This window comes from Macrobrachium nipponense, chromosome 2 (assembly GCF_015104395.2).
Source record: "Macrobrachium nipponense isolate FS-2020 chromosome 2, ASM1510439v2, whole genome shotgun sequence".
NCBI lineage: Eukaryota > Metazoa > Arthropoda > Malacostraca > Decapoda > Palaemonidae > Macrobrachium > Macrobrachium nipponense.
Window position 1 is genome coordinate 108289408 of NC_087201.1, and position 12715 is coordinate 108302122.

Sequence of the window (12715 nt, forward strand, 5' to 3'; positions counted from 1 at the left end):
CAGGACAAATTTGATAAACATAGGAAGAGAAAATATGTCTAGCTTAGAACCTGTATAAGTTACAGAATTAGTTGATGATATTGCTATTTCTTTGCCTATGATCCTTATATCTTCTCCAGTCCTTAGCCCTCCTGCTCCTGCGTCACTAACTCCTGTTCTCCTATTCCAGGTTCCCATGTTCCCAATCTTAACACCATTGCCACCCTTGAATCGAGGTTTGATAAGAAATTAGTTTTTAGTGAGTGCAGTTTTGAAATTCGGTACATCTTTTAAAGCCTTAATGGAAAAGGCGAAATTGAAAGTGTGAGTGCAGTACAAAGTGAGATTGTTGAGGAGATGGTTGTCTGTCCCTCCGATGCTCTTTAATGAAGGTCCCTGTCATTGTGGGAGAAGACATACTGGAGTTCAAGGGAGTCCAGTGGGGCTTGCTTACAGGCAGTTGCCTCCTTGTTTGAGCCTGTTGATCGACCTCAGGTTTCAACAGAGCGCCACTGCAAAGGCTTCTCTTTCAGTGCTCATTGTTTGTTGTCTGAATCCAAAGATTTGAATCAAGGAATCAAGAGTGCTATCAACTTTCTTTGTGACCTCTCAAGAGGCATTCCGCGGATGCGGACAGGTCCTTCTCCGCCTTCCTAGAAGTCCAAAAAGACCAGTTTCAGTTCCCAACCTCCATGCAGTTATGCGATGCTGTCACCTGCATCTTCGTCTCCTCCCCCTTGCCCTACTTGGGATATCCCGGAGTCTATCTCTTGTCTTGACCATCCTTTTTTGGCTCCTCAGCGCAGGATAAACCCTCAGGAGCTCTTCATCTTTGTCTGCAAAATGATGTCCCATTTCAGACTTGCCTATAACTCCTGGGCAACTTTCGCCTGATGTGCTGCATCGTTATCGTTCGACTGAATGCTTGGGGCCAACACCAGAGTACCTGGCAACACTGCCTGCTGACCCGGTGCCTGTTTTGACTCGTACACTGTTGCATACCTAGACTCAGGACCTTTTGCTTGCCCCTCTTTAAGCGACAGTTGGAAGGTCCCATGTGTTTTTTGAAGAAAATCCGATGCTTACCAAGTCGAAGGATTCGACTTTGTTGCCTACATTGTTGGATGAAGAGGATGTAGGACAGGATGCCTCGATTTTGTCGGCCTGCTCAGCTTTTTTGAGATATCTCAACAACTTTCCAGACTTCTTGCCTGCGGCACCAATATCCCCAACTTCAACTTTCCTTATGAGGAACTTCCCTCCGAGAGTTTGGCTCTGCCTAAGTTAGTTCTCTCTTCTTCAGTGAACAAGTTTTTACAGAATGTGGACACCTGGTTGGCCTCTAAAAGGGAACAGGGCAAGACAATGGTCGCCTTTCCCCTGTACAAGTTAGTTAAGAGAAGTAATTGCTTTTACGCCACTGGAGAAGCTCCTTCTCTGGGAATCTTTGCCTCCTCCCAAGGGGATCTCTGGACTGGTTGATGCTACACACCAAGCTGCCTTGAAATGGACCATCTGACTAGGAATTTGCTCAAGATTTTAGAAATATCTAGCATCTTAGATTGGACTATTAGGTTGGTAGCTAAAAAAATAGAAGACTGCCCTGTGGTTGCAATATGGGATGTTTCTGCAGAACTCACCTCTTATTTTCATTGTGTATTCTCAAGAAAAGAGAATTATGGTGCTCATCCACCAATAAAAGGGTTTTCTCTGTTGGATAAGTCACAAGTTTTTCCACAAAATCTAGTGTAAGAAATTTTATTGCTGGTGCAGAAGTCTAGCAATGACCTCCTGGCACAATCAGCAAAACGACCCAGAGAATCTCTGTCTGTCATGGGAAGTCTTTTCCACCTCTCTAACCCCAGTCCTTTCCCTGTAAGGAAAGCCCTCCTTTAGGCAGATCGCCGATAGTACAGTATTGCAGGGCCTACTTGACAAGGAGAAGTGGAAGTATGGTGGAAGATTGAGATTCATAGGGATTTTACAACAGACTCTGTAGTCCTCAAGTCATTGGGGGGCTGTAGGCATGTCCTGGATGTCAGTCCCCTGAATCGGTTCATTCTCAAGATGAATATCACATGGAGACAATTCAGTTGGTCATGTCTCAGCCATCCATCAGAGGGATATTTCAGGATGCATATTTCTACATTCCTGTTCATCCAGATTCCAGGAAGTTTCTCTGACTTGTTTTTAAGGGAAAGTACTTCAGTTTTGAGCCCTATGTTTTGGTCTGATGATAGCTTCATAGGTTTATAACTTGTATCCTTGCTCCTCTTGGCAGATGGCTTCACCTTATGGGAATAAACATCTCATTTTACTTAAATGACTGGCTTCTCAGATCCAAGTCGAAGGACAAGTGCGTGGAGGACCTATCAAAAACTCTTTACCTGACAGAGAATACATTCAGCCCCCCATATTTGCCTCAAGATTTGCACACTCACCTATTCGCTAATTTTTCTGTATATGTAATATGTAACTTTAAATATTATAGCAATGGTTGCCGGAGGACTGAATCTTGGTGGCGAGTCCTTCTCATTATATCATGGCCATGCGGGTGCTCACAGATGTTCCTGCATGACCCGGGGGATATTAGACTTTTCATTGGCATCGGAAACACTCGAGGCGCGTTGACCTTCTCAGGTGTGTGGCATCACCTGGAGCCGGGTTTTCATTGGCTGCGACCGTGGTGATGTCACTCCTGGTATATCTGCCATCCTCTTCAATATTGGTCTCGTCCTGGGCGCTGGTGTTATCCTCTGGAGGAGGGTGGGGGCTGGGCCTTTCTTACATAGGTGGCGCGAAGTGCTGTTGGTGGGCGGTGAGGGCGTGGTGTCTTATGGCACCGCTCTGGGCGTGACAGGAGATCCTCTTAGACAGTCATAATGTCGTCATTCCGATATAGATTCCAGGACATCCTTGGATAGGGCATGTGTATCAGTAGATGACATTATTCTGCTTCAGGGGGCCTCCTGCAGGCGGGGTTATTCCTCATAACCAGGTCTCTTGTCCTTCGGTTCTTGTAATAGATTATAAGAGAGAGCCTCTTCCCTTCCTCCACAGGGGTGACGTTCTCTTTTACAATCTTCTTGATATATTTCTTTGTATCCTTGGTGCATGAGGGACTTGTAGAATATGCATATATCCGTGGAAAAGGGAAGAGGCTCTCTCTTATAATCTATTACAAGAACTGAAGGACAAGAGACCTAGTTATGAGGACTAACCCTGCCCCGCCTGCAGGAGACCCCCTGAAGCAGAATAATGTCGTCTACCGGTACACATGCCCTATCCAAGGATGTCCTGGAATCTATATCGGAATGACAACGTTACGACTGTCTAAGAGGATCTCCCGTCATGCCCAGAGTGGTGCCATCATACACCACGCCCTCACCGCCCACCAACAGCACGTTGCGCAAGAGGATATTGTCGTCTACCGGTACACATGCCCTATCCAAGGATGTCCTGGAATCTATATCGGAATGACAACGTTACGACTGTCTAAGAGGATCTCCCGTCATGCCCAGAGTGGTGCCATCATACACCACGCCCTCACCGCCCACCAACAGCACGTTGCGTGAGAGGATATTGTAAAAAACACCAAGATTATCAGAAGAGTCACTTGATCAGCGTCGCCTACGCCTCCTTGAGGCGTTATTCATTTTAGAACAAAAACCCCTCCTAAATACGACACAAGAACCCTTCCTGCTGCCCACCTGTGTAAGGAAGGCCCAGCCGCCCCCTCAAGAGGATAACACCAACGCCCAGGACGAGACCAATATCGAAGAGGATGGCAGAAATACCAGGAGAGACGTCACCACGGTCGCAGCCAATGAAAACCTGGCTCCAGCTGACGCCACACACCTGAGAAGGTCAACGCACCTTGAGTGTTTCTGACGCCTGGCCACCAGCCAATGAAAAGTCGAATATCTCCCGGGTCCTGCAGGAGCATCCATGAGTGCCCGCATGACCATGATATAAAGAGGACTCGCCCCCGAGATTAAGTATTATAGTAATAATAATATTTAATAACACGGGTATTCATTGGTGATGACTGTTGATTATAGATGATGAATTAGTTATACAGTCCGATGAATGACAATGATGTCCAAAATAGAAGAGTTACATTTCCTCTGAGGGTGCCTCTTCACCTTCTTCATGAGACACTTTGTCAGGGGTTCCAGGAGGATGGATCATTTTGAAGTACAGGCAGTCCCGGGTTAACAGCGGACTCGGTTAATGGCAATCTGGTCCCATAGCAGACCCAAGTTTTGTGGCCCTTTCTTCATTCTTATCCCTGCCTTTATTGCCTGTATCTGCCCAACTTTCCTGGTCAATTTGTACAGACCATGAAATTGTTCAAAATCCTGGTCCATTGCTGGGATAGTAAAGAAGGCAGCGAGTTCCCCAAAAATGACCTCCCCAAATATTTTACCCTGTTCATACTCGTTCTTGATGCAGGCCACTGTGTTTTTAGTCATGCCATAATGGGCTGTTACTTCTCCATGACTTTTGCCCTCTTAACATAACAATCATGTCTACTTTCTCTTCATTTGCCATTAACTCTAAAGGCCTCTGACACCTAGGCTCTTTGCCAGAAGCCTTAGGAGAAGCAGAATGTGTAGAGGACATTTTAGTGGAGGATTTTAAAGAATGTTCTTAGTCTGTAGCATACCATTCTCGCAAAACGCGCACAGATGAGAGAACATTGAACTGTATTGGGTCAATTGGGTATAAATTGTGCATATGTATACGTACATTGATATTCTGCACATACTGTATGTTTTATGAAATGTTTTGTTTTGAGATGATTTTTAAATATTATATGTATGCTTTCATAAGTCTAGCCTCTTCTTGCTTAGACAATGACTAAAACACATCTGACTAAATCAAAAGGAAGGTCATATGAGGTTTAGTTTATGAACAAAATTTATGGCTTAGGGCCGAGATTAAGATTTCAAGGGAAAAATGTAAGGAAAACTCTAAGGATCAAATTTAAAGGGGGCATATTTGCAAGTTACTCGATGTACTAGGACTTTCAAGGTCCAACTTATTACTGAGGAAACAGCTGCTTGTAGCACTGAAATTATGTGGCCAGGTTACTGACACATGTTGGGGACTTGGATCTCAGCAGGGATGAAGGCAATAGGATACCTGAAACAAGGTAAGTGTGTCTCTATTATAAACACATGCGACACACAAATAACTGATCAAGTGCGGTGATGCCGCCAAAATCTTCAGACTTGCTCAATATAAATCTTGCATCCTCAGAATTTCCTGAAAGGGCAAGAAATGACTGAATTACTTCACAGAAAGTTATTGTATGAATGGGAGGGTGTGAAACACAGACACCAACTTATGTTGTCACCCTTAGTAAATTCTCTTAGCTACTGCTAATACTGGGAGGTTATTCAAGCAATGACCACTAGTAAATCTCATTCAAGGGAACCGCAGTGCTTAAATGAGATTAGTTTTATAGAACAGGAAAGCATGGCTGTGGGGGGATAACAAGGGGTAGCTATGAACATTCTCACAAGCACAAAGATGGGAAAAAACTTTAGAAAAAGGGCCAAAAGTGACTGCCCGTACTTTACCATCTTTGGTTGCTGGTTTCTGCTTCTTAAAGGGTGCCGAAGAAGGAAGGGAACTTCACTCCAATGCCATCTAGTATGGTCCAGAATGTCTAGATGCAGCCATGTGAAACTCAAGAGCAGGGGGACAAGGGGGCAGCTCTCACTGGGAGTTGGGCGTGTCTGAGGAGCGTCTCAGCATGTCGGAGGAGCGTCTCAGCGTGTCTGAGAGTGAGTTTCTATCAGTGACCTCTTTTATTAGCTTTGTATGCCCCCCACCGGCTTCTTGATTAATTCTTGGCTTTGGGTCCACAGATAAAAGAGATAGAGAGAAAGACATAACTTGCGATGGTTTATTTACAAGATTTATTATGAGTGGCAAAATGGGGAAAATATATAACAACGCACATGAAATGTTTTAGGATGATATAGATATGCAGAGCATATCTGAAATACATAAGACAACGGGAAAAGCAGGGTACGTATGTTTTCATCTGCAGTACGTAATATTTTCATGCATACGTAATAAGTGTAGTATCGTGACTAAATACATTTTGCCTCCGGGGAAGATCAGTACCGCCAACCTCTTCTCAAGAATGTAGGGCATACCCTTGGCGGCGTTCTTCCCAAAACCGCCGACCCAGGCCCGCAGGGTTGCCAGTGCGGTATCCTTCACAGCCGGAGCCTGGAAGAGAGGGTATTTATTAGATTTTAAGATTAAACTTAAAACTAAAACTAAATTAAAAGCTTAACTTAAAATTATAGGGGATGCAAAAACCCCTTGTATTTTTATCTTAAGTTTAAGAAAGATTGAATTTAGAAAACTTAAGAACTATAACAAATTGGGGACTGGCTAACGGAGTTGGAATACTTACCCCGTCTAAAAGCTGGCTCACCAGATCATAACAGATGGTGCATGTCTCGTGATACCAGACCTGGAGGTCCCCGTGCGGAGTCGCGCATGGAGCATGGGACCGGCAAACTTCATGTCCACAGGGATCTTGAAGTGTGGCGGCGCATCCCGGATGCTCACAGTTGGGGTTTGGGGGGTCTGTAAGTGAAAAGACACATGAGTATCTTAAAGGCTATCACTTACAGGCTAAAGGACAGAAGAACTCCGTTGCATGCCGGAGCTCGGAAAAATTTTGGGCATAACCCCTCCCTTAACGCCTGAATAGGCTATAACCCCGGAGAGATCCGGTGAGGCAGATAAGGGAGGGGGGATGGTTTAAGGTAGCTTAAGATAAACTTACTAGTTTAACATAACAGATTCTTAAACCTATAAAATTCGAACGTACCGGACTAAGTCCAGTGCGTGGCGGAGCGTGTCGCGACTCAGCGCGACGGAGGGGTTAGTAGAGACCAACTGTATGCCTCGGTCCACCCTGCGGGGTGGACTAGCACCTTTCCGCTGGATGCCGGGGCTCCGGTAGCAAAGGAGCCCCAGTAAGGTGGGAAAGGGCGAGAGGGCACACAGACTCGCGCTAGCAACGGAGCGACGGAGTAGCGACGGAGGGGGGAAAGGCCAGTCCCCCACCCTTACCATCCGGCCGGACCGAGAAGCTGGAGAGGTCGAGTCCAGTCTGGGTCTGTCCCGTCCCTCTACTCCCTCCGCCTGGGGGGAGAGGGAGGCAGGCTCGGGTATGCGGAGCGAGCGTGGGCAGACCAACCCTCCCCCCGACTCTATGGAAGAGCGGGAGGGGGGAAGATGACTGGACAGGCGTCTGGCTGCTCCGTGATCACGTAGTGACCACGGGGCGGTAACAACAAAACAATGAAACAATAAGGCCTAGAAAACACAACCGGCTGATCAGAGAGATGCTATCGGGAAGCAACCGAACTGAAGAGCGGTAGCATATGGGCCCTATGGGCCATAACCTAGGCTAAGTGAAGCCAGACGCCTACACTAACATAAACATAATATAATATAAAATAAATAAATCATTGAAAGAAAGAAAACAAAATAGTAGGAGAAAAAATCCAGGAGTGTACGACTAACCCGAAGGAAAGTCTACCACTCAAAGCTAGCCGGGGCCGATACTAAGAGCCGTGGCTAGGGTCTGGATAGAAGGAGCCTACATAAGGTAAAAAGACATGCATGCATGACATAAACCGTGTAGACTGTACCCTAAAACAAATAGGATGATTAAAAATAGAGCGTACTAAAGTAAGGGAATGTTCTGGGTATGGGAGACCAAGAACGAACCCGCCACGAGGCAGAACCATGCTGCCATGCTTCCGACCTAGAGTTCGTATTTATACCTAAAAAACGGCAAATACGGGCTCAGGGACGGAAAAAACCAAATAGCAATAAACATTGAGTACTTAACTTAGCTGCTGCGATGGCTGCACGCTCCATGATAAATAAATCCAAAATTAAGGGCACAAATAACACAGAGTAAAAAAGGGCACGTGTATACAGTGTGCGCTAACTGAAAAGGATGGCCACCAGAGGCGCAGCAGTCGGCAGCATGGGATGGAGTAGTAGTAGTTGCTGCCCACTCTGTGGGTCGGCTCTCCTCTTGTGGGGATTTTGTAGTGGGAGATTTCTATTGGCAATCGGCTCGTGGTAGTGGTCTCACTCGCCATAGTGTTCATACCGACACCCTCTTGGAGGGTGAGCGAGTCAGTTGTACTGACCTTTTTCTTTATTTATTTATTCTCTGGTATGTGTTAGTACATTTACCCTAGAAATAATAGATTAAAGGATATTTCGCTGGCGACACGAGCCAATCGCCCAGAAATAGATTTTTCCTTACGTCAAAATCCCTTTTTTTTTATGAAAAAATATTTATTAATTTTCAAATATTACAGTTCTGTAATATGTTAATGTAAACACGCAAAATTTAAAAACATATATTTGTTTTTCTTAACCCTTGATGGATGGATTGATCCTTGAGAGTAGTAATAACAGGTTTTGGTGGTGGACGGATTGATCCTGTAGATAAACAATATTAAGCGCCATTGATTTGGAAAGAACCGGGCGGGAAAGAGGTGCCAGTACTTCTATAGCCCATAAATTCACTAATGGCAACTTTTACACTGGCTAAAACCACGAATTGGGTGCTCAGGACTTCAGATCTGCTTATAACTTCATGGGGAATGTATTACGTCTCTGTCTCACATGACATCTTTTTGTAAGTTTGCTCGTAAATATACCAAGGGAATGCTGTTGGTTTTTGTTTTTGTCTTTTATGATAGTATGTTGGTTGTAAATGTAATTTTACAAAGAAAAGGGCTAAGGAATATTAGAAAAAAAACATATAAAATAAAAAAAGTTACTGAATCTTCGTTCTCGGTAGATTTACGTAAATATATTTTAACGAAGATGTTAAGAAATTGTTACTGATTTTATTTCTTTTCTGTTTTGATATTGTGTGAGCAGTAATTATAATTTTAGGTGGCAGAATTTACGATTGTCTTGTAAAAGAGGCCCCACAAGCAGTTGTCAATAGTTATTTTCAACTTCTCGTGGAAGGTAGGGAAAATTTTTTAGAATTTTATCTCTTTCACTTTGTACATTTGCATATCTTTCTCTTTCCATTTATGTGTTTTATTTCATAAATTGGCCTACCTCAAATTTTATCCTGCATGAGGAGCTGCATATCGATACAATTACCTGTCCAGTTAGGATTAAAAGGTGCTTCACCCAAGCCAACTTTCTGTAGATAAGTAACTTTTTTGATGCTGTGATACTCTCTTAGAGCAGTACTCAGACGAAATGATACTTGACACGCTATTGGCTGGCATCTGCAAAGCAGCCAATCCAGGAGCAGCATTCATTTTCCTTGGTGCTCATTGGCTGTACACTTGGCGTTGATTGGTTAAACCTGGATCCCATCTTGCAAAGATGGAATTATGGATACCATGCATCCCTCTTTGATCAGCCTCACTTTGTAGCGAGTTACTGATATATGCTGATGTAATTGAACAGGAAAGGACTGAAAACCCTCTTTTTTTCGGGAATGATAAATGACCTTCGCCAAAGTCATAGTATTGTGAAATACCAACATCCCATGACTACCCCTCTCCTCCTCCTCCTCCTCCTCCTGACTGTAGATCCCTTAGTTTTTGAGGACCTGTGGAGGTTGTGGGGCAGACCCTCCATAGACCTTTTCGCAACCTTGAGGAATGTGCAAACTGCCCAGATTCTGTGCTCCGATCCCGGAGCCTCTTACTTTGAGGACAGATGTTGTGTTACAGGACTGGACTGGTCTAGATGTGAATGCCTTTCCTCCCTTCAGTATGACTAGGGAGGTGATAAACAAACAATCTTCTCATCAGACCCTCAGGACAACTCTGATTGCTCTCTTTTGGCCAGAAAAGGAATGGTTCCCAGACCTGATTCAACTGTTAGTGGACTTTCAGAGACTCGTGCCACAAAAACGGTCTCTGCTCAGAGAGCACCACTTCCTGAGATTTCATTTACAGTGGTCTGCTCAGGATCTGACAGGTCACATACTGTTGAGTGCCACGTCAGAGCGAAGGGATTTTCGAGGCGAGCTGCGTATGTTATCATGAAATGTAGATGACCTTCTTACAGGCTATATCAATCAAAGTGGTAGAATTTCAGAAGATGGTGCAGCCGACATGTCTTGTCTTTGAGACAACTATAACCCAAATATCTGATTTCTTGCTATACCTAAGATCCTCCAAGAACTGTCTACTTCAACTAATAAAGGGTATAGATCCATGCCTATATCTGTCCTCAGATGAAGATTTATGTGACCTCATTAAATTTTTTATCTTTGAAACTAGCTAGATCTAATGCTATTTCGTAGAATCTGGACTTGGTTTTAAAATGGCTTTTGGGTCCATCCTATGAACCTCTTGCTGCATTGTTGACAAACATAACTAAGAAGACTATCTTTCATGTAACTTTGGCAACAGCTAAGCATATTAGCAAGATCCAAGCCATAGACTAAAGTATCAGATTTTCACAAGGAAACAGTTTGCTCCTTCTCGCTAGGCTGCCTGGTTAAGAATGAGGACCCTTCTAACCCTTAGCCTCACTCATTCTTAATCAGGATTTTGATGGATATTCTCAGGCTGGAGGAAGAGGAGAGGCTTCTATGTCTGGTTAGAGCCTTGAGATATTACCTGCAAAGGATGGAAAAGATTAGGGGTTCCTAAGATTTCCTCTGGCGCTTGGTTAAAAACCCATCATGTCCTCTCCAAATATGCCCTGTCCTTCTCTCTGAGGATTCTGATCATGGAATCTCATTCCCAGATTCAAGAAGATAAGTTGTAGTCTTTTAAAGTTAGGTCACGAGGTGAGGGCTGTTGCAACATCTCTTGCCTTCAGGCACAATGTGTTCTCCAATATTTTGCAAGCAACTTTCTGGAGGTGCAAATCTATCTTCGGTTTGCACTACTATAAGGACGTGGAGACTACCTTCGAAAATAGTAATATGTACTTGAGGAACTATCTGTGGCTGGCATGGTGTTGGGAGAGGAAGGATAGGGGATCCTTTTTCCCTCTGTTTTCTTTTGCCTTGAAGTTAGGTACGGTGAATTCCCATTATTTATGTTCTTGAGATTCGCTTACTCTAATATCCAGATTTCTCTATGGACCATATATACCCATTATTAGCTGGAAATTTGCATATTTGCAGTATTTTTTTATGAGAAATATTCGCAAATTACTGTATTTTCATATCAGTTTCATGATTAAATGCACTTTTTGTGGTAAAACTATTTAAAAAAAAAAAAAACAACATATAAGCATTTTTAGGGTTTTTCATGGGTGAACAAACAAAATAGGCAGTTTTAAGTGTTTTTATAGGGGTTCTAAGTACATATTCACAAATTCTAGCAAATGGGGCTGTTGGGCTCTGGTATGTATTACGCGTGAATAAGGGGCCGTCCACTGTATGTATGTATTGTGTTTTTTGGGAAGCTTGGGGGCACATTTGGGCTAGAATGGCCACCAATTTTTAGTTGTTTGGGTGTGCCTTTATCATGTTTTTATGGTGTAGTTAACAGCATTGTGGTCCTATTCTGGTCTGCTCCCAGGGCAAGGACATCTTTTAGTAGCTTTGTGAGTCACGGGTGTACTTCCCTTACTGCGAAGTTCCTACTTATGTAGGGGCGACTCTTGGCTATACAGCCACGCTCGCTACAGGTCAAGTGGAGCAACGACTTTAGGCAGTACCTATCTGCAGTGGTCCTTTGCCAGCTAAAGAAACAACAAGTATTTTAGTTTTATATGTTGGCAACTGTTCTATGTCAAATTCATTATCCAATATAATGCTTTGAGATGGAATTTGTCCATGGATCCCAAATCATGTCATTGGGGAATCAGGTATGTAATTACTTGGTAAGTTTTATATGTATAGATGACATAAGGTCACAGACGAATTGGAGCTCTGCTAGGTTGTTCCCTTTCTCAGTCCCGGAAGTGGGTTGGGCATGTTAACTACACTTGGACAAATTCTAACGCTACTGTGAATTTTGAATTTTAGGCTGCCGTAGGTTAGAAGCTCTTAGCTATGTAATTACTTGGTAAGTAGTATATGTAAAACTTAATTTTATTATGGAAATTTCATTTTTATTTTAGGGGGTAGTGAAGTAATCCGTACAGAATTATTGTGCAATTTAATTTGTTCAGTATGCTGGTTTTGGTTGTGTGATTGATTTAAATTAGTTTTTGTTTGTACACTGGCACCTCAATTTAGAGACTTCAACTTATCAGATTTCATTACCCCTATCAGTACATCTGAGTCTGGAAAAATAAAAATCAAATTGGTTACTCAGTGGAATAATTCAGCAGGCACACTAGACAGTGGATGGTGAAACGAATCCAACGGTTATTTGCCTCTATGATCTTGGAAGGTGACAGCGTTGTTTCGCGGGTAACTGACCCATCATTCTCCACTCTGTACCTTATTCTCATTCACCTGGACTTCATATCAAAATGCCCACCACTCATTTGATAGATATTTGTTCCATAACAGTCCTTAAATAAGAAAACCCAAAAAATCTATCTTTAAACTAAATCCATTCCAGAAGACTGTTTGAAGTACGATTTGTTCAAAACATGAAACAATTATCCCAATAAGAAATAAAAGGAAACAGGATAATTCATTCCAGCCAACCCAAAAAGTCCCCCTTTTCACATTTTTTCTATTATTAATGTGTTCAAAAGTTAAATTAAGAGTGTAAAGTAATGA

General features: G+C 43.2%; 1 protein-coding gene across 3 annotated transcripts in view; it reads left to right on the top strand.

Moving 5' to 3' along the window:
* Positions 1-12715, top strand: part of LOC135220897 (trichohyalin-like) — a 256724-nt gene that overhangs the window by 223031 nt on the left and 20978 nt on the right. The window lies entirely within an intron of this gene.